At 37.6% G+C, this 23,609-nt stretch overlaps 1 protein-coding gene across 8 annotated transcripts in view; it reads left to right on the forward strand.

Moving 5' to 3' along the window:
• ENOX1 (ecto-NOX disulfide-thiol exchanger 1) overlaps positions 1-23,609 on the forward strand; it is a 394,509-nt gene that overhangs the window by 83,500 nt on the left and 287,400 nt on the right. For all 8 annotated transcript variants that reach the window (XM_088139475.1, XM_088139474.1, XM_088139470.1 and 5 more), the window contains exon 2: positions 20,773-20,868. The gene's annotated coding sequence lies outside the window, so the exon portion shown is untranslated. The remainder of the gene's footprint in view (positions 1-20,772; positions 20,869-23,609) is intronic.

Here is a 23,609-nt window from a genome sequence, read left to right on the forward strand (position 1 = left end):
TAGTGTCTTTATGAGTAAATTACAAATAGGTTCATTTGGAAGAAGGTGGTCCTTCAAATACTATATTTTTTCCAGTACCATACATTATGAAATTTCCAGTTCTCATTATTATATCTGATTAAGATACACAGCTCGAAAGGACACCAGAAAGAGTAAACCATATGATTGAAGGACTGAAATATCTCCTTTATGAGGAAAGATTGGGAGCTAGAAAAAAGAACTAGTAAAAGAGGACATCATATGTGGAATATAAAAAGTAGTTTGGTAGAATCTGAAGTAATCCATGCAGCATGTGTCTAAATTGTGGAATTAGCTTTCAGAAAATGGGCGATGGCTGACAATATGTCCAACTAATGTGATCAGACAAACTCATGAAGAATAGGGACTATTAATCCTGTTGACTTTACATTTCCTCCAGTACTAGATGTAGTAGGTTTCTCAGTACCAATTCTTGGGGAAAACAAATGAGATATTGATAATATGCCCATGTCCTAGTTATGGGCATTTCATAGGAATTTGCTTGCATTGTGGGGAGAGGATTCTGGTTTGAATAAAATTTTGGTCTAATCCAGCATACTTTGCTTCCTTAAAGTTTAAACATCTTCTTCTGTTTAACACACATACATAAATGCATGCCTAGAATTTCAAAAATTCCTCCTGATTGCTAACCTAACATTTAAGTTGGTCCTAAAATGGTACCATGGTAATCAGAATTGGTCAGCTCTTTTGTTTTCAGTGCTAAGTGTTTGTCATTTCTAAACTTGCCCTAATCTTTTCAGTAAAAGGAACAAACATCCCGTGACAAGTACGACAATATTGATTGAATATATATTTGTACTGTTGTTCTGAAACACAGTTCATGGACAGGTACAATATGATCTTGTAAGTTAAAGAAAAATCTAAAGAACAGATAATTAATTAGTTCACTCTAACCGTCTACGTGATTCACTTTCAATTTGGCAGCTCTGTGTTAGATTATCTCTTTCCCCCAGCAGCTGGTCCTATATTCATATTTGTTTTTTATTTATTTACTAACTTCTATATCACTCTACTCCTAACTGCTCGGACCAGCATACACAGAAAAAACTCAGAAGATTAAAGATAATTTAACAGTATTTTACAATATGCATTAAAATGGCACTGACCAATGTGGCAGATATCGACACCTAATAGCCCCCCAAATGTTCTCTCTCAGAGCCTCACTTTTGCTTCTTTATGGAACCTCACTTTCTTATAGATGAAAGCAAGTTTTTTCGTAAGAGGGGAGCCACCACTGAGAATACATGGAATTCTCTTGGAGTTGGGACCTTCATCTCAGCTTCTTTCTCAGATCTTACTGTACAGGCAGATTCTCTTTGGAGTAGGTAGTCTTGGGGACAACCACACCCAGAGCCATGTAGGGATTTCACAGTGATAACCAGCATCTTGACTGCATTTGGAAAGTGGCTGGCCGTCAAAGCAATTCCCAAAGTACAAGGCAGATCTTGCAGTGCCTGTTGAAGCTGCTGGATCCTGAAGCAAATTAAGCTGGTTCTGTTGTGTTGTAATTAATATTGTGTTAAATTCCTGATCATGGTCATTATTTGTGCCCCAGGCTTGCTGTATTGCACTAAATTTTCAGCAGAGAGTTCATGTGCCAGACCTGCAACTTAACTTTGCCATATATGTTGGATTTAATGCTGGATTTAATGTTATTAAATAAGCCTTCAGCTTCTGGAAATCTGGTTTTGTTTTACAATGCAAAAAAATCTGTTGCATTCAACCAAGCAAGAGTTCATTATAAATGTCACCATTTTCCTACATATTGTGAATCAGTTTGAGTAGAAAGCCAGTTCTTACAAAAGCTAAGCTTTTTGAATATGAAATAATACTTCTTTTGGCTAAATTATATTGCTATATTTGTTTAAAATTTATGGGAAAGGATGCACAGATAATTATAAATATACTGGAGGGACTGCACAGTTTAAAATTGTGCATTCCTCAGCATTGTTAAGTGATTTTTTAGTAGCATACATTTCTACTTGATTTCCCTTCCTCTTAAATATTTGAGTTTTGGATTAAATTTTCTGCATAGACACATTAGTCCAGTTTTCCACAGCTGAATTCTAGTCATCCTCTGTTCCAGTCATCCTCTTGTTTCACACCATTGCATGGCTGATTTAAATTGTGATTAGGCCAATTTCTTTAGTATCTCGAAGCTTCATTCCAAGGACATTATAGTTGACTTGGAAGTGTGGACATGCTTTGAAACTACAATAGCAATAGTGTCTGTTAAAGCAGAATCTCCGTTAAATCCAAATGGGATTTCACACACATATATTTTATACATTGTACACATGCATAAAAGGGGAATTGGGATTTTAGACAAGTGCAAAAGCATATAGCATCTGGAGGATTTTGTTGGTTATATCAGAAATCGGCTAAACCATGGTCCACTGAATTGAAGATTTACTGTACCATGTACATATCTCTTTAACAGTCAACAAACTGAAATTGTCACTGTAGTCTGTTAGAAAGCCCAGCCCTATCTGAGGACTAAAATCTTGTAAAAAGGGAAATTGGCCATTGGCTCCCCATCATAAAGATTTAGTCACTCCGCTGTATGATTCTTGCTCTTTAATTTTCATTGTCTTCTTTGTTCATTGATGAGACCCTTCGCCTTTTTCCACTGCACAATTAAAACAAAGGCCGTTTGGTTGATGATATCTTTTACAGTAGTTTGTAGTCCTTTCCCTCTCATTAAACCACTATTAGTTAGAAATAGATTTACTCATACTTCAGGTAGACTCATTAAAATCAATGGGCCTTAAGTTAGTCATAACCTTATGGCAAGGATCAACAAAATGGAGCTTAAGTAATTTAACTGGATCAAGAAATATAATTTTCAAATTCTTAGAGATTGGCTGATATTACTGATACTGATACATCTCATCATTTGTCTGTCAAAATTGTGTTCCACACCATGGGTATTCTCTTTGCACTAGGGCCCTGTGCAGTCCCTCTAGTTGCCAGACCATTAAACTTTCTTTCTTTGTTTCAAATCTGAGTGGCTTAATAAGCAGCATATGTATGCAAATTATGCAAATCAGTTATATTGAATTAGAATTTGTCATATTGCATTTTTTGCCTATTGCCTTATCTTTACGTGCATCACATTTGAGAAAGAGCAATAAAAATGAAAATGAAAAGTCCTACCGATCTATATGTTAGAAATGTTTGTTTCACTAGCCTGCCTCAGTTCTTGGGGTTGGATTTGTGATTAGCCAACGAGCCACTGAAAATTCAGATGACCCTTCTTAAAAGCCTTCTTTATTTGTGAAACAAAAGTATTACTCAAAACTATTTAAATGTAAAGATCTGGAAATCTGTAATATAGATAAGAAGAAGACAGTTTACCAGACTGTTTGCCTATGCAAATCTCATTAAAATGGTTTGCCATCTTTTTGAATTGTATATGTTCATCTGAACGATATTTAGAGATACAAAGTTCCTAGGGGTGTCTGTGTATCATCTTTTGTTCTATTGTATAAGTACTGCTGCTCTCTCAAGTCTTGCACAGTATGATGTGCTTGGAAAAAAGGATGGAAAATAGTACATACAGTAAAATAAACTTACTAGTTTGAAGGTCAGCTTAAAGTGTGTGTAAAATGTTTATTGGTCCTCCTCTTCTCACAGTCTCTGATGGTTTATGCACCAGTGGCCTTTAGCTGAGTAATTCAGCGCCAACATTTATTCCTTTTTAAAGCCTTCTGTGAAAAACTCATTGCTTTACCTACAGTAAGTGAAAAGTTGGGAATTGTTTTCCTGCATAACCTTGTAAATGCTTTTCTAAGGTGAACTTACATTTCTCATCAAGCATCCTAGAATGCTGAAATCCAGTGGTTCCTGACCATGGAAACCAGTGGGCCAGCACTAATCATGACTGTATCTCATTGATTTTTAAGATTATATTTTACTTTGAATAATTCTAGGCCACCTTTAAGGATTTAAAAGTGTCTGTGAGAAATTATGGGTCTATCCCACCCTGTAAAAAATAAATAACATTCCGTAACAATGTGAAAAAGTGGAACCACAGAGTAAAAGTAAAGTCTCCTGTGAGGTGATCTCAGCTCCTCGGGACTTCATGGAAAACAGCTAGGTAGCTTTAGAATCACAGAAGGAGCCATTTAAGTCATTATGTCCAACTTCCTTCTCAGCTCATGAATCCAAATTAAAGCATCTGAGACAGATGTCTGTCTGGCCTCTGCTTCAACATTTAATTCACTGAGTAATTTGTTCCACTGTCAAACTGATCTTCTTGTTAGAAGTTCAGCTGAAAACTCCATTGCAGTTGCTTAAATCTATTATTTTGTATCTGTACTGTGGAACAAAAGAAGGAAGGTTTGACATTCTTCTTTGTGACATCCTTCCAGCTAGTTAAGGGCTATTATTCCCCCCACCCCCACCCCCGCATCCATCTTTTCTTAAAGCTAAACCCAGTTCCTTCAGTTGCTCTTCAGAGGTTTTGGTTTCTGGTCTACTGATTGGACGATGGCCCTCCTCTGAACCTTTTCCAATTTCTCTGACTTCTTCTTAAACCCTGGAACTGAGAAATGGACTACAGTAGTCAAGGTGGGGTTTGATCAAAATAGAGTGACATGATGACTTCCCATGAACTGGAAACTTAGCTTCTGTTGATGCAGCCTAAATTTGCATTTGCCTTTTTGGCAGCCAGTGTTGGGTCAGATTCCGTTTGTAGCCAACTACTATCCCCAAGTTTTCTTTTCCACACACAAAGTACAGGGGTACCTCTCCTTGCTTAGTGCTGCCATGGATAAAGAGAAAAGATTTGAAACAACCAATTGATTTCAGTAAGAAGCAGCTTGAAATGAGAAGGTGTTTAAAGATTGCTTAGGATGAACCTGCAGAGACAGAGCAAAAAATATCTTTTTGGGGAGGGAATGGAGCAGAAGAATCAGCACTGACTCTTTTAGAAATGGTATCTTTTTCTTTAACAAAAGAAGAGAAATCTGCAGTAAATACAAGAGACACATTATAAGGATCTTCTCTCCATATACAGCATCATGAAAAGCGGGGAGTCTTTTGACTTCATGTTCATATTACTCTCCTCAGCAAGATGAAAGTTCTGCTGATAATGCTTCTACCATCGTAGTGTTTGCTTACAAAATGAGACTGGCTACGTTCCCATGAGACTGAGTGTGTTTGCTTCTTCCTGGAGGGCACGCATGCACACTACTTTCGTTCAGTATGAGAAACCAAGTCCCCAAAGAGTTTCTTCTCTGGATTGTGATGAAAAAGTCCCTTGCTTGGTTTTTTCCCCTTCTTCCTGTTTGTTTTGTGCTTTTCTCCCAGCATAGAGTATAATAGAAATACGTCTTAAAACAAAATGAAAACACAACCTGCATGTCCTTCACAGATTTCAATCACTTTTTCTTGATTTTAATACTGGAGTAACTTCTGAGCTTGTGATAACACAGGGATTGTAGCACTGTTTGTAAAGAAAAACTGTCATATGAATAATTAAAATGGCTTCATTTTCTTGATATTAGTATCTCATGCTGTCTCCAGGGCTGAGAGAGATTAGCATAAATAAACATGGCCCCTCCAACACTCAATCTATAAAAAAAGACATGTTATAAAAATTCTAGTCTAATTATGCTTGCATAATTCTGGGAATACCTGAGACAGATTGGGAAGTATAAAAGATTAATTGGGAATAATCATATTTTGTGTCTTATACCTTGTAAGTCATTCTGAACTTTTAAAAACGGAGTGATATGCAAACAACAGTTAAATCATGAAGTGCATAAAAAGAATAGCATGCTAAAATTGTCTGTAATTTCGTAATCCCTGCAGAAGAAAATGAAAGGGGGATGTTGATTATAATACAATACAGCTAATAGACTCCTGAGAATTTTGTAAGTTAGCAAGCTTGAGGTCAAAAATATTTTCCTTGGCATATCCTCAAATATCAGCATCAGCACCCAGAATGTCCTCTTGTGCATTCTGACAGTGATCATATGTAGAAATATCCAGCAGAGTAATTTTCGGCTTATTTCACAGCACAGTGAAGGATGTACTGATAGGCACGTATTCCTCCAAAAATACCAGACATGAAAACACAAAATGATTTATAAGCTACCACCAGGACACCAGATTTGTCAGCTTTGGTGAATGAGATGGTAGTTTCGGAGGAGGTGACAGAGTGCCGTTCTCATCAGCATCAATTCCAGATGATCCCAGTTCTTTAGAAGCCCAAGCACATAAAGAATCTGCTGGCCACCACCTTTATGGCCCAAGAAACATTGTGATTCAACAGAAAACTTCAGATAGCCCTCTCCAGATGGAGCCCATAGATGTCAATGCTGCTAAACTTGCTTCAACTACAAGAAGCTTCTAGCTGCAGTCTAGGTAGATCTACCAGCCAGAGTGTAGGGCTTCTTTTGCTGAAGTAGCAATTGACCTTGGTGGCAGTTTATCACTCTTTAGGATGCTACCTCAAATATTGTGGTAGTGGTGGTGGTTATAGTCCATCAAATCAACTCTCCCTGATTCCTGGACACTGCTGGAACAAGTCCATGCAGTTTTCTTGGCAACATTTTTGGAAGTGGCTTGCCATTGCTTTTTTCCTAGGGCTGAGAATGAGTGACTGGCTCAGAGTCATCCAGTTGGGTTTTGGGCCTAAGGCACAACTAAAACTTGTGTTCGCCCAGGCTTCTAATCCAGTACTTCTAATCACTACAAATATAGCTCAAGGTCATTTGGGGGACTTGATGGCTGAGCAGGGATTTGACACTGACAAAGAACTCTAATCTGTGTTCATTAGAAATAAGTTCCATTCAATTAAATGATTATTACAGCCAGATAAAAGTCCATATAGGACTGAAACCTGAGTCTTCCTGCTTCCTTCCTTCCTTCTTATACTCCAAATATTATACCAAGCTGGGCAATAAATATTATGGGTCAGTTGATAAACACATAAGTCCTAATGATTTTGAGTAACCACACACACACACAAACACACAGACACACACACACACACATGGATGGCAGCCCCTTAGATTTTATTAAAACAGAAGAATGTGAATATATTAACCTTTTAGTGTAGTAATATAAGTAAAGAAGAAAAACTGAACTTTTAAAGGGCAGGGGAGACCCCAAACAGCCTCTATCTTCATTGTGACCCATGCATTTCTGTGGAAGCATTGTTTGACATAAAAAGGATCTGTTGAAGCTGAAAATGCTGTTACAAGGCTAAATTATTAATTGAAGGACATCAAGGAAGAAACAGTGGCAGAGAGCTCTGAGAAATTCTTGTGTTCCATGCCACCTATTTCTGAATCCCATCACCATTATAGTTTTTATAAGTATGTTTTCACATTAGCTTTAATTAGATGTTCTTTGTGACCCTGCATTTCTCATCTGTGATGTTCTGTCACTTAAAAGGCATTGTTTGCTTTTAATTCCCTCTGATGGTTTCTGAAGGTTTGAGGCACTTTATCGGAATTTGACATTATATTGTAGATATGAGTCACTAGCACACGTTTTCTCACAGCTGAAGAACAGTCTCAGGTGTGATTGCATTAACGATAGCAGCTAGTAAAAATAAAAAGGGAAAGAAGTTATTAAGTACAAACCATGGCAGAAACATTTTATTCAAAGGAGAAACATTAACTTTTCAAATATTGCGGCTTTGTGGGGGAGTAGGAGAAGGAAAGCTTAAATTTTTTTGTTTCCAGAATTAAATTGAGAGCGTTGATGTTTTTATCCATGCTTCAACTAAGACTGTGTCTGCCTTGAACCCAGGTGGATCAAGCTAATTCAGGACTGGTTTTTATTCATCAACAGTGGATGCAGATAGGTCTTGTCCCAGGTCAAAAACTTCTGCAAAGCTATTGTTTCAGTATGTTGATTTCATGGGGAAATAGACTGGACGGAAGAACTCCTAAACCCTCAATTCATCTGAATCTCCCCGACTTGTCCATGTGGAGCTTTCCATGGTACTGTATCTCCAGTTCTATAACAGCAGGTGGTGGATTTCAGGTTTGCGGTCCAAAAACAGGCAGTATTTTCACTGCATAGATTTTGTATTTTATTCTGTGATGGAGACGCTTGGTAACAGAAGGGAAATTAAGTAAGTGCATACCACAGAATAATGTCAGATTGATTCAGATTGGTTTATTAACCTTATTGCCACAATAAGCCTATTCTACAGTAAAAATGCCTCCTCCATTTGATACACAGCATGCTTTTTGCTGCAAAAAGACCAATGAGAGATGATCATATCATTTTAATTCCAAAAGGTTTTCTAAGTAGCTTTTCCTTCAATTAGATGTAAAATGGAACTGGTGGATTTGAACGCATTGTATCTCTTAAGACTTGAAAGGCAGCAAGAATTGGGAACAATTGATTATTAAATGGGGATTAGATCTAGACAGACAAAATCTGAGATTAGAGTGGTTATTAAATGATATTTGCTATATTTTTTGTAGTACTGGAGAGGGAATGTATCTGCTTTATCAGTGAGAAAACAAACAGAATTTAGATTATGTTGGGAAAGGAACTTAATTCAGCTTCAGTCACAGATAGATTCAGCTGTTTGCTTCTGCTTTGTATTTAATTAGTTGTCAGCCCTATTTTGAAATAATACTATTTGGGGAGGGCACTGGTTTATTCATTATATCTAATGGGCTTTTAAACTATCTTTCATGCTAAATTATCTTTCCTGAGGCATTTCCTAAATAACACAATAAGATCATATAAGACAACATTTTAAAAATATCATTAATTATTATGTATTTTATTTTTAAAATATTTTTTCATCTTGTTTGCTCTAAGACATAAAACAAGCATTTCCACTCACTTATGAATTTGCATTGCCCAACAGCCCTTGGGTTACATCTCTCAGTATCCCTTTTCTGTTTAGTCCTAGTGGCACCTGACATGGCTGGGGCTGAGGTTGAACAAAATCTGGAGGGCCACCAGTTCTAGAATCTAATCTAGAAGGAAGCCATGGAGAGGCCTAGGGAAGCCAATAAAATCACACTTCTGTTCATCTGTTTCTCAGCATAAATCATTCATCAATGTGATGGGATTCTATTCCGAATCCAGTGTTAAAACCATATTGAAGTGGATCAGGGATGCAAAAAGAGAGACTTCGGACTTTGTGAACCTGCCAGACGTTCCCAATGTTCCATCCCTGATGTCAGTATTTTTTCCAGTTTTGGAAGTTTGTAAAGTGCAAACTCTTTGTTCCTTAAGAAACTGAACTCCACCAAAAATAGCACTAGCTTTTCTCATGGGAGAGGGTTAAGGGGGAAAAATGTGCTGTAAATGTATTTTAAGCATAAAGCATCTATTTTGCTTCTTAAATCTCTCCCAACTCCTTCAAGCACCGCCCTTCCCAAAAGCTGATTCTTTGGGGCCCTGCCAACCCCTATCAACTTAGCAACTAAATCTGTTATTTTTCTTTTCATCAGCAGAGGGTGTTATGGAAGTGAAAAAAGGGTCTCAATAATATGGCATCATTCCCTGAAAACCCTGCAGCTTTTTGCGGGGAGGCAAGGAGAAGAGGGAATATATTTTGGTATTACTACTTCCCTCTAAAATACTAAAATAATGAAAAATAATGCAATAAAAAAATAACAATTAGTGGCTCCACTCACTTTGTTTCCTGGTCCCACCCATTTTTGAAGTGGCTTTCAGCAGTCTTGTTCTCAAATGGAAATAATCCATCTGTGATCTAAACAATTATTCAAATGTTTACAACAACACACGCACACAAATCATTGTTGCAAATCAGGTGTGGTTGTCTCCTTCAAGTGTTGTGTAATTATTCTTTTAGCTAATTCCCATGCCTCAAAAATCCATAGTTCCTGTTAGCTTGTTAAATTTCAAATACTGGGGATGTAGCCAAGATAAACACATTCATCTTTCACATATAGTGATTCATCCAGAGTCATATTAACAGTCCTTTTGATGTGAGCTTGTAATGCTACAATAATAGGAGAAGACCAAACCAAATGTGTTTGTTATCAACTTTTGAGTTCCATCCTTAACAGCAAAAAGCTTGTAAGCAATCCGTACGGAGGACTTTTTAGGTATTAACCCAATCATAAGAAAGTAATAATTGTGTTGTTTAATCTAACCTCCTATTGCAGTGTTTCTCAAACTTGGCAACTTTAAGATGTGTGGACTTCAACTCCCAGAATTCTGGGAGTTGAAGTCCACACATCTTAAAGTTGCTAAGGTTGAGAAGCACTGTTGTATTGATTTACCAGGACAAGGCATTAAAACTTATTATTGGAAATATCACATGAATATCAATTTCATCAACTTCTTTGACTCTGTAAAAAAGGGCTGCCTGACTTATGAGGAACAGATAAATCCACGAGAACATCTAACTGCTGTGGAACTTCAGAAACAGCATTTACACCTGGGCCAAATGCCAAATGCTTAAGTTTAATAAACTGCCAAGAAGCAGCATTAACTGCAGGTATTGCAACTGGGGTCCTGCTAGTTGCCCAAAGAGGAGTTTTCAGTATCCTTTATTTTAGACGGTAATTGATGCCAGGATAATGGCCCAGAATACTGAAAATGTGGAAGGTTAAATGCACCTTCCCCATCAATGCAATTGCAATTCATGCAGCGAAAAATCTCTGATGCCCTTGCTGAAGGAAGCTACTTAGTATCCTGTAAATTAAAATAACGTGATGGAATAAATTTGGGAAAGCCTCTTAAAATAGAAATTAGTCTTGGGGAATTATGTGAATTTTAATCACATTTTTCTCAATCCAAATACTCCAAAGGCCTTTCTGAACATCTGTCTACATTTCTCACAAGTTCAAATTGATCAGGTGGAAAGGGTTCTTTTATCAAGAGGAAGAAAGAGAAACAAAAGTCAGAACATAACCTAATCTAACCCCCAGACTTTTATATTTTTCTAGATTGCTAGTGTGACCCAGTGGAATCAACTCTGTTTTACTCCAGTTTCAAGAGTAATCTGATAGAGCCCCACACTCATGTTCTAATAAAAGAATAGGAATAGAGATTTCCCATCTATCTATAAAACATGGATATCATCAGCATATAATAAAATCTTGTGCTGTGCTTCTTTACTGTAACTCTACTGCTATTTTCAGAATTTCTAATTTGGCAAGATTAAAAAAAAGGAGAAAGAAGGTATCTTTGGCATGTATCTCAATATAAATTTAACCAACAAAAACATTCATTATTAATACTGGGCTATGGCTTAGTAATTGAATAAATGCTTTCAATCCAAAATATAAAACTTTGAGAAACCCAGTTAAATGAGAACCCACTTTAAAAAATTGCTCAATAAACCATATCAAACACTTTGTCAGCAGCCAGAGAATTATAGCTGCTGGGTCTTGTCTATTTCATATTGTCAGACGCTTGACAGCCTTGTAAAAATCTGGCTTGAACTGGGTGCATTAATGTTGGTAGAATACCCTGTTGGTATTCTATGGATCAAAGTATCTGTTAAAATCGACATTAATCAAGGTAAGAAGTTTATAGTTAAAACAAATAGTAGAAATCTTGCCTGACTGGGTAATAAGTAATATTTACATCACTAAAATTAAAGGCAAGGGTTTTATTTGAAAAAGCTTTATTGCCAGTCTCTAGTAAAATAAGAGTGAACCCCCCCCCCCCGCCGCAATATATTTTTTATCCCAGTCAGCTGGAAAACCTGCAGGAACAGGAGTTTTCTCCAATTTCATAGATCGAATAATTGACAATTCCTTCAAGTGAAAGAGGTAAAAGAAGATGAGTAACCCATTTCTGGGATAAATTTATTAAACCTACTTTCTCTAGAAGGAAATCTAGCTCGTCTTCTGTTGATGAAAAATAGGTATTATACAGCTTAGAATCAAATTTGTATAAATGATTGATTAATGAATCTGGAATCTACGTAGTCCTACCTTTGTCCCAAATAAATGATACAATATTACATTGCTTAACTTACTGGAGTCCTTCCTTTCCCCCCAGCATTGTTGTAGGTGTGGTGGTGTACAATTTCCATTTAGAAAGTGAAACATTTGTTTAGCTGGGCGGAATAGGTACAGTGATTTTTTAATCTTTTTCCTCTAAAAATTTAACTTTAGCTACCTTTATCTATTTATACAGTCCATATGCGTAATACAGCCTCAAACAAAGCCTTGTATGTATATATATATATACCAAAGTCAGTGGTTTAGCTTGCCAGCGCCCCCCGCCCCGCATCATTTCCATCTGCATTTAGCAGAGAAACTTTCGAAGACCACTTAAAGAATGGATATACATTTTTGTCACATAGAGCAATGGGCTTCATTGGGGGCGTATCCCAAATTATAATAGCACATGTGTTGCGTGCTTTAATTTTGGCATCACAGTATGCAGAATGAGAAATAATCTAATTGAGAGCAATTCTTGTATGTCACGGGCAGGACTAATAGAATATCCTGCCAAATATCCATGAAAACATTCAGGTTGAATGGAGCAGAAAATAGGATGACTTGAGCACTGGTGCCCATTGCACAGGGGCTAAAGGAACCAAAATGCAGATTAAAATTCCACTCCTTTCTATGCATGTCTCCTGCTATGGACAGTAAATAAAATAAAATAAAATAAAAATATTCCTTTTCCCTTAATAAATGGGTCGATATGGAAATATAATATTATGTGTATACATACATATGTGAACACACGCACACTGATCAAAGGCCATACTCCAAAACAGGCAGGATCAAGACAAAGAAATTAAATGAATAACAAGTGAAGGAGTAATTCCTGATTAAAATGAACTATTTGTAAAGGTAAGGCATTATTCCATTTGTAATTGATCCCCCATGGGCTTATCTATACCTAATTTCTTTCTCTCTCTCTCTCTGCCTGCATCCTGTCTCAAGCCCTTCATTCTTGCAGAAACATCTAAGGTGTGGGGAGGAAGAGGAAGACAAGCTATGGAAGGAGTAATTGCAATGAGGCAGGGAAGCAAAGAGAAAGGAAGTGGACTTTGCATTTTTTTTCCTCCTCATTTTCGATGGTCACCACCTTTCTCCCTCTCCTTGCAAACGTTCACTCTGTATGGGTGGAAGACAACGAGAAGAAAATGGGATTCTCATACTCTTGTGTTACCTCCCTTTAAATTTGGCTAGATGTTGCAGGATTCATTTTTTAAAATTTAATTTATTTCTGGAAAGTGTTGCAGAAAGAAATAGAACAGTTACGATATACCAAATATATAAACTACAAAAACAAACAAGAAGAGAATATATTGATATATGCCACATATTAATCGAATGTTAAACAGATTTCTCAATCTACCTTAGGGGAACAATAATAATGAACAATTGCCTAACATTACAAATTATCATAAAATCAATGCCACAGAACAACATATTGAATACTTTTTTGATTAGTAAATAAAGTTTCCTTTTTAAGAGTCACATGTCTCTTGAATCCAATCCTTAATATCAAGAATATTACTATTTTTCCAGTATCTCAAAATAATTTTCTTACCAACACCCCAGACCCAATACAACCCAAACTCTTCAAAAATACTCAATGTCAAGAAGATTCATGATTGAATGATATTAGAAGTCTTTAGCATACAGACCTGCAACTGAGAGCTATGTAAGTCTGCAAAATTTTTGTTGGCTGAGCTCAGCCCAAAGGCCTGTTGAGTTTTCTGGAAACTGTTCCTCCTGTTTACTTTGTCTTCTTCCCCATCCAGGTTCTTCCTGTTGCCTGAAATGATTGAAATAGCAGCAGTTGTCCTGTCATCCATGTCTGGGCTGATCATGGTTCCCTAGGGTTGACTCTACCTTCTGAACTTCCTTCGTTTCTTCTTTTTTTAAATTCATTAGCCAGAGGTTGGTTGGCTGGCTGGGAACCTACATGGTTCCATATGCTTATGCTATTAATGTTACTATAACATTACCCATTTTTGAAACTGAATGGTATTTACTCCTAAGAAAAACTTGGCTTGCTCAAGAGGGTGCTGGGACTCTAGGGTTCTTGTGTGATTTAGAGGATCCCATAACTGATACTTTGTCCTTGTCCAGCCGCTCTTGAAGTCAATGCTGACATAGCACCAAAGATATCTAGAGGTGGAACATGAGAACATTTAGATCTTGAACATTTACTTTTCAAGTTAAAATTATTTATTTATGAATTGTTTCAAAGCATGTTCAAAAAGGGTGGACTACCAACTCTACTGTGTAGGAACTATGATAGGAGTGAGAGAAGACTTGCTCATATCATCTCAGCTTATTAATATTGCATTTTGGTTGGATGTTTACAAAACTGTAAATGTGGTGTAACAGAGATAATTGCTATTTAAAGAATTGAATTTGCTTTTGAATTATATACCCAAAATTTGGAATCTATCATTTTATTAAATTAGGAACTTATTACAGTATGCATGGGAGCAAGCAAAGACAATAATTATTCAATGTTGAAAAGATAGAGTTATTCCCAAATTACCATCTTAGATTATAGATGTAAGCACTCACTTTCTATTTCTAAACTGGCACTCAATCAGTGTAATGGGAAGATTAATTGATATTAATTTATGTAGTCATGGTTTAATGATTTACCTAAAAATTAGATTGCTTGATTTTTTCCTATGTAATATGATATGCTTTCTTGTTCTTGTTCTTTATTTTTTGCATGAAAAAAATATATAAATACACACACATGTGTGCGCCCATGCGAATGTGTAAAAAATACCTAGAAAAAGGAAAAGTCACAGACGAGGTTATTTTAATTTGCAAAGATGATGATGATATAAGTTGTGTTGTGGTTTTACTGTTTTTCTTGTATGTTGCATCGGCTGAGTCCTTCCTGCTTTTGCCTAGAAGTCTTGATTTATAAATTTAGTAAATAAATAACATCATTTAAGCCAAATAAACATAGTTAAAGTTACCCTTAACCCAAATGCAGAAAGTCCTAGCTGGAGAGGAATAATGGACTTTTTTCCTAAAAGTTAAAAGAGTGGGGGCTCTTTTAAGATGGGAATGCATTGCATAGTTTGGTAGAAAGGAAGGAGAAGGCCTTCTTCATGTGCCTGGAGATGGAGGGGTCTCTGAAAGCAACAACTTCTTTAAGGGAGTTCTTTTGCCCGTTGCATTGCCTAATATGTTCCTACTAAGTGGTCCCACTGATAGTTAGGTCCCTAAGCAATTCAGGGGATTAAAGTCAACAAGTTGAACTGAGTTCAGAAAACAGTTGGCAACTAATGCAGTCTTTTACTATGGACAAATTATATTCCTGGTACTGGGTGGGTACCAGTTAGTTTAGTTGTTGTATTTTGTAGATGACTGAATTTTCTAGATGTTCCAACTGGGTTAACATACAGCACTTTATCTGTGTGATGTAACCCAACCCAAACTCCTTAGGAATGATAATACACTACACTACATTACATGACACCAGATGGAGTTCTGCAAATTTACTCCTGACATTGCTGCAACCTTGTCATTCAGAGGCAGTGAGCAACAAGGAGCATTCTCAACTGTTATTTCTGCTATTTCAGGGTGTATAACCCCACCTGGAATAGGTTGAATTTCCTTGCCAATGGAAATACTTGCCTGGTTTAAGGTTGAAGGAAATCTGTCAGGCTTATCTTGAAGTCATAAATTCAGTCCAGGTTTTGTACACATATAAATAGATTCACCAGGCAGACTCTGGCAGTCCCAGAGAAGAAGCAAGGCAGGAAAAAGAGTGTAAAGACAACTGGAGTCAAATCCCAAGAAAAGGCGTTGGCAGCTAGAAGCTCTAAGATGGGAATTCACAGAGGGCTTCATAAATTGATGTTTCTCCTTTCTCAGCCCAGATTGTTCCTTAAAATCCAGCCACTTATGACCTTAGGCTAGTGCAGCTGGCCCTGATCAGGCCATTCAACAAGGTTATCAGACTTTCTCAGTCGTATATCCGGGCCAAAAGCCCTATTAAAAGGGATTCAGATAACCTATATCTGCCAGAGGTGTGAGCCCACCATCTCCATTTGCCAGCAACTCTACATTTCTCTGGCAAAATTATGTTGACCAAATGATGCAAAATGGACCAGACCACAGTGGCTTGAATAACTCTTGAATAACTCCCATAAAGACATGTTGGATATTCCACTCTTAGGCAGAGTAATTTTCATTTGGCCTCAGGCCTCCATCAGCAAAATTAGATGATAATGTTCTGCCGTTTCCTAATGATTGTAGGAAAGAGATTTCTGAAGAAAGTTTTAAAATTCACAGAATAGAAATTTTCTATCTTTGGGAAAAAAGCTTATCAAATATTCAAAAGTAGGTATGAAGATAATTAAGAACAGTATATTGTAACACAGACAGTGGGCTGATGATGCTAACTGAGATAAACAAAGGGAGCAGGATAAAAGTTTGAACATGTCTATCTATCTACCATCTCTGCATTCTAGGCTGGATTAATACTATTTCTGCCCTCAACAATAGAGTTCCCTGGGAGGGGGCTCTGTCTGAAAGGCAGTTTCAAAATGGGGTATCATCGTTTGCGTTTACCTTGAATTGCATTCTTATTTTACATTCTTAGTTGGCTCTGCTGCTTTTTGTGTAATCTGTCTCTGGTACATTCCATTAAAACATGTGGTAGCATTTAATTGTATTATTATTAATCTCTTGCTTCTTAATAATATTGGAGCTGAATACCGTATTATTTTGTATGAAGATGGGATACAGAACACGGCGTAACATAAATTGGTCACAGGCAGCTATTCTGGAAGATGTATTGCAAGAGAGTGAATATCTGCATGTTATACTTGCATTAAATGTCATTCAGCAATTTGCTCCAGTATCTATTCTTCTGTACTTGAGGCAGGTGAATTACTGCTTTAGATAATAAATTCTACATTTCTTTTTCAAGGTTGCTGGTTGGGTCTGATTATGCTGCTCTGCTTTTGCCCATGTTCCATCTGATTCTATTTATTGTGAGCAATTCTGAGTTTCTGACTCTAATCCCTGACTAATTATAGTCCCCATTTTAGGACGTTGGGGAATACCTTTTACACAATTCATGCTCTTTGAGAATGTGTAAATAGTGTGGATTAGAACAGCTATTACCTAGGTTAATCTGTTCTTTTACTGCTGTTATCAAATCAAATCTTTATTATGGTCGTAGACCAGTATAATTACTGCTGCTATCTGGCTTTGCTCAAAAAGAAGACGTAAGGAAGGAAAGTATCAATGTGGTGCAGTGATTTAAGTGTTGGACTAGAAGCAGGGAGGCCCCCTTGTTGAGAGACTTGTGGCCAAGTCAGTCTCTCAGACCAACCTACCAAACAGGATACTTTCCGTGAAAGAATGGGAGGAGAGAGTGGAGTATACATTACTTTCAGCTCATGAACTACATCGCATCCTTGCTTTCCATGGCCCAAAAAATGGTTAAAGAGAAAAAAGGTACGACCCTGGTTTAATAGGAAGTAAATTGTGTTCTGACGACTGGTATACAATGCAACATGACGTTGGCAGAGATCCTGACTCCAAACATTTCAATGTAATTTGGAAAATTTGCTATTTATTCTGAGAACACTGTTCCCTAGCACCTTTTTTGTTTCCATGCGCCTTCAAGTCAGTGTTGACTGCTGGCGACTGCCTGGACTAGTCCCTGCAGTTTTCTTGGCAAGTTTTCAGAAGTAGTTTGTCATTGTCTGCTTCCTGGGGCTGAGAGAGAGGGACTGGCCCAAGGTCACCCAGGTGGCTTTGGGCCTAGAGGGGACTAGAACTCACGGTCTCCCTGTGAGAGGACCGAACTGGCTCCTACAGAAATGCATTTTTCATTTACCATATTCTACAGAATTGCTGTGCAGAGAGTAAGGAAGTAAGGAAGATGACCTTGATGGAAATATGGAGGAGTGGTTGCCTAGGCAGAAGGTGCTGAAGCATTCTTTAAATCTGGAATGATGAGATAACATTTGGAAGCAGCTCAAGGAAATGCCTTCCTAATTCACTGGAGTATAAAAAGGAGGTCCAGCACAATCAGAATGGCAAGATTCTGTTACTACAGCCAATCTCAATAAGAGAGATTGTGGAGCTGATTTCCTGGTCCGGTTTACCTGGTGGGACTGATGTACTGCTTGTTTTTTATTGAAGTTTTGTTCTCCAGTCTTCATCTTTATCATCACCACCACCACCGTCATGTATTAAACTTGTATGCAGCCTGACACTCAATGACTGGGTGGCGCAAACAATCAAACAAAGAAATTACAATAAAATCAATAAAAGATAAAGATAAAAGATGGCAGACTCTGGATACTCTTTGACACTCTGGAAGGTGGTATCAACCTGGGCTCTTTCTGAATAATTGGACAGAATAATGCTCGTGTATTTCTCCTTGTGACTTCAGAACTACGGTGAAGATAGATCTTTTTGATGTAATGAAATTCAAATCTTAGTCTGGCTCATGATCAAAATGAACAATGGCTATTATGTTTTTGAGAATCTGGCAAAACCAGGATGCAAATTTGAAGTATTTCTGCATCCTTGTCTTCAAAGAAGAGATTTGCAAAAGTGCATGTCCACGAGCCTGTGAAAACCCTTTAGAGCATTGGAGAAAGGGATCAATGAGACATTCAATGATAATGAATGCAATTCCCCCCCCCCCAGCATTCAAATGTATACATCTAGCGGATTTCTAACTATTTAAAAGCCACTGAGTTTTTCAATAGCAGTGCTGTTTTTAAGTGAAGTTTATACATGTGAGCGTGTGGTAGCAAAAGGAAGACTAAAATTCCTTTTAAAAGTTCCTTTTTCTTTTCTGAATATTGACAGCTTAAATTAACCCAATTATTTATTAGTCATACACCTGCTAATAAACCTGACAAACTTAATTGAGCATCAGTCACGAATTCAGCCACTGACTAGGCGTTTATACTAACAATTATTCTGTAAGGATGTAGTTGCGGCACTCTGGATGTACGTAAAGCAAATACTTTTTGATTTTCTTAAAATACTTTCCATTCCAGCCTGCCATTAATTTAATTACATTTAATTAGTTTGGCAATAAAAGAGCCGCTGTCGTAATTCCCTAGCCTGTTTCTTGGAATTTTATTCCTAAGAGAAATGGGGCAAGCTACTGATTAACAGCTGAATAGGTCTGGGGGACAAGAATGACTATAATAATGGATGGCGTGCCACACACAAGCTGTGTATAGATTGGAAAATGTAGCACTGCTATTAATTATCGCCATCTCTTTGTCCTTTGACTTATGTAGCATAAAGCAAATGCTTTTAGATAGTTGTTCTTCCCAAGCAAACACTTTCTATTAAAATCTAGTGGTTACTAACGTTGAGTATACCCTTTCTCTATAATCTGCAATTAGTCGCTGATATATTTTGCTGCAAATGCCACCCATTTTGGTAATGCAAATCGCTAGGCCTCTTGGATCAGTTTAATTGTAGATATATTTATGAAATATTAATTTTATTAACCAGGGACTAATTTTAATTGGGGAAGGCAAATTGGAATTAATGGTGCTGTAAAGTTGAGAACGCCCTTGCTTATTTTTAGCAACTCGTTTAGTTCATGTGTATTCATTTTGTAGGAGATGACAGTGTTGAAATGACTTTTCCATTCCTTCCGAAGAGCACTACATTAGAGTTTAATCAATAAAATTTGTCATATCTGTTTTCCCCAATAATGGGCTTTGGTTGTATATAAATGCATTTAAGCTGAATTTTTTCAATTGGAAGGTCTGATCTGGTATATTAAATGTGTCCTGGTGTTTAAGGAGTTTATAATAAATGAATGATTGCCAAGATTGGCATATGAGAAAAAACTAGCATCTTATTACATCCTCCCACCCCACCCCACCCCAGAGTTTAATTATATTCTGTTCTCTGCTGGCAAACGTTGTCATGATACTTTAAAGGCGATCTAGCATTGCTGTTCAGTTAGCCTTGGTTCATAATTTGTTTATCAAAAAAGCCCTTATGTAATTTGCATCTCAATTTGCCAGACTTTGGATCATTGTAAATTGGATGTAATTTCCAAAAATCTATTTATGGCTGCATGGTTGTATGTGGAATCATAACAGTATAGGAAATGCAATTACTCAGTTTGGGGAAATGTTGCGGAGGCCAAAGAGAAGAAAAAGCAGAGAACACGAGGAAGTTAATTTTATTCCCATCATGAGAATGCTGAAAGGGAATTGTGTCTTCGCCTTGGCTCCAGTGTTATTTCCAATAAATATGGAAATCTTGTCTCATAGCACTGCAACCTGTTTGAGGATCTCGTGGGAAATATCACAGAATTACGTGATGAGTTTGAAATTAATCCATGGCTCCATTACGTTTGGTCACTCTCTGTTATTGTTTTGGTTCCTGCTGAAAGGGAACGGAAAATGCCTTATCAAAGGGACCCATATCGTTGCATTTTATTGACAAAAAGGGCGTTTATTCTTATTGTGTAAAATAGCCAAAAAATCTGAGACCCGCTTTACAAAATCACGGGAAATCACATTCCTATATACTAGGTTTCCTTCATTCTTTCTTATGCTGCCTTATGACCACATTGATTAGCTTTTGTATAGCACCACGTCCTGGTACTTACCTTTATAATGTATTCCAAAGAAATGTGTTTCTTTTGTTCATTCATTTGAATAATAAGTGAATCAGGCTTTTAAGGAGAAACTCACGCCAAAGATTCTTGTGTAAATGTATTCCTCGGGGAGGTGGCATCTATCTCTGGGTTTATTTTAGCTGGCTTTTCTTTAAAAAAACTCACCACACATTATTTTTATTTCAGAAATCTCGGATGGCTGCTTTTGTTGAATTCAAAATCTTGATTTGCTGAAACCGAACCTGCTGAAAGAAGTAATCACCTGAAGAACATCACTGAAAAGTAAGTCAGCGTTCGTTTTTTTTCCCCTCCATGGGAAAATGCATACGGTTTTGATAACGGTTAAAGAAATAATTGATGGTGATCGAAAGAATTGCTACTAGCATAAATGAACAGATCTTCTGAAGCACAGTAAGTCTGAATTTTGGGTGAGCCACTTTGTGTTATTTCAATAAACATAAGTATTTTTATTTTTTACGTCTTCATTTTTATTGCTTAGCAGATGGCATCTTCAGATATATAGTACTACAAGGGATTTGTAAAAATAAATAGTTGGGAGATCCTAAGACGGTATCTCCCTTTTAAATTACGCGCGCACTATTTTGGGATTAGGATGAGGACCCACCATCATCAAGCACATTTAGATACTGAACTTTCTGCACCTAGATATGGCTCAGGATGGGTCTTCCAAAAGTGTTGCAGTGATAGTTGTGCAGACTTTACATCTACCTGTAGCGTGTACTAATCCTTGCTGCCCAACATTTGCGCCCAAACAATGTTTTGAAGGCAACAACAATAACGTTCAGATTTGTTTCTCTCCCCTCCGCCGTTCCTCTTAGAACAAAATAATGCTTTTTAACAAGTCTGTATGTAGAAAGGAACTGAAAGATCACAATCCTTTATTCCAATCAAGTGAATGTTCTGCAGGGTTTTGAGGCTGCGAGGTTCTGAGCCGGTTGGGCCTAATTTTCTTCCACCGAGCTTTACTTTCATTAGAAAAGGGGAGAGGAACATTTTAAACAGTGTTGATAGAAGCATCTTCCTCATGATGTGAGTGGAAGCTTCAGCTCTGCTCTAATTGGGGCTTGTTCAGTTTGATTTGCTGTGTGTGGTTGTGTCACCCACACTTCTGCAATCTTGCAAGCAAGCCGAAGTGCATTCAGGGGAGAGCAGAAAGAGAAGGGAAAGGTTGAAATTAATGATCTGCTTGGAAAAGCCACAAGAGTCGGATATTTTTAGTTGTTCACAGCCGTCAGAGGCCTTTAGGCTGTTCTAAGGAAAAGGAAATGTGCCAGGAAGTCATAGGTCCAAGACACTGGGAAGCAGATTCAGGGTTGCAGAATATACGCAAAAAACTTGTTACTCAGCGTTCTGAAAAGGAGAGCCCAAGATTGATGGCAAAAGAAAAAAAACACCTGTAGAAAACATTAATGAATGAGAAGGAATCCTGTCAAGACAAGAGGTCTAGTTTAGCCTGCCGTAATATCACTTTAAAAAAAGATAAAGAGGGCTGCTTTTCCTACTGCCTAAATGGCTCCGTTCAGCAACAGCTGTTTTCATTGCTCAACAGTTTGAAATGTGCCTTTCTCAACTTCCCATGTATGACTCTGAGATGCATAGGCTGCCTGTCTTTTTCCATTCAGCCCTGGCATTCTTGTTTTGGACAATAGGAGCCAAGCCAATTTTGGCTAGTTGGTTTGCTCAAACATTCTCATGTAGTTGTTGGCTCCTGCGTCCCGCTCCAGTGCACGTGACATGTGAAATGTTGAGAGAAAATCATGAATATAAATATGAATTTTTCATCATAGTGTAGAAAATGTATCACAACGTACAATGGAAAAATGGCAGGGCAAATTATGAGTGACTATTTGAAAATGAACGAGACAAGACACAGAGTGATTCATTCATTCTTTTCCTAAGGTCTCTCACTGAGCTTAATGAGTAAGTAATCCAGTTTTGAGTCCAGTTTTCTTGGGCAAAGTCTAACTTGAGTTCTTATAGTACACTGCCCTCTCAGACCTGGAGTCTAAAGGAGGGTAGGGCACTGCATTCCACCAAACGTTTCTGATTCTGTTTCCTATCATCATGGGCCTTGGCAGATGGTTGTTAGAGACCAACAGCATCTGAAGACTCACAGATTTGTTCCTTTGGGCTAAAATCAAACTACACTTTGACAAAGTGAGGTGTATTTGTTTGTATATCCACCCTCTTTGCTTATGAAATAAATTTGGGATGAAAAAATGAATGCACAACACAAGTTTGAACTATTCCCTTACTTACTCAGAGTCCATTGCTTCATACATGTTGGGAGAATGGAATTAGTGAAGAGCTCCTACGGACCATCTTGAAAATGGATTAGACCCACATCCATCCCATTTTGCATTTATATGCTCTGGCATGTATTATGTTATGCAGCAGGAAACCTACATTTTAGGCCCCATCAATGATTGGTTAGCAGGGATCAGGATGCTTGGTTTCCAGCTATTGAAGGCAGAAGGTAATGTATATCTCACTGATATGTTGGCTGGTGGAAAGATGAGTGGGATTCTCGGTGGCTAGAAGGGCTTAGTGGCTTTTTGAGCCAGCTAATTACTCAGTCTGCAGCATACCTACCCATCTTACTTTCTGTGTCCTGTTTAATTCAGCAATAATAAAACAGATCTCCAACAAGAAAGAAAGGGAGTAACCCTGATGGAGCAACCTGTGGCTATGAAGGGCTTGGAGAACGGTGGTGTGTACTAGAAGCACATTTGGGATAGATTCCCTCACTTGCCTACAGCTTGCTGGCTTCATATTTACTTTGCACCAACCTCATTCTTCCATTCTTCTCTTTCACATACCATATGGTACATGAGCTACCGAAGGGGAAAACACTTTGCTCTCCAACTATTGTGGATGTGGGCCTAGATATTGCTTTGGAGAAAAAGAAGATTATACAGCATGATTACAAGGACAGTGTGTCAGCTCCCTGTTAAAGGAACGTAGGGTTATAAGCAGAAAGCCTTCTTACAAAAACCTTGGCC

Source organism: Python bivittatus, unplaced genomic scaffold (genome assembly GCF_059951505.1).
Source record: "Python bivittatus isolate LINGU-HERP-01145 unplaced genomic scaffold, Pbiv_v1 ctg000210_np1212, whole genome shotgun sequence".
Classification (NCBI taxonomy): domain Eukaryota; kingdom Metazoa; phylum Chordata; class Lepidosauria; order Squamata; family Pythonidae; genus Python; species Python bivittatus.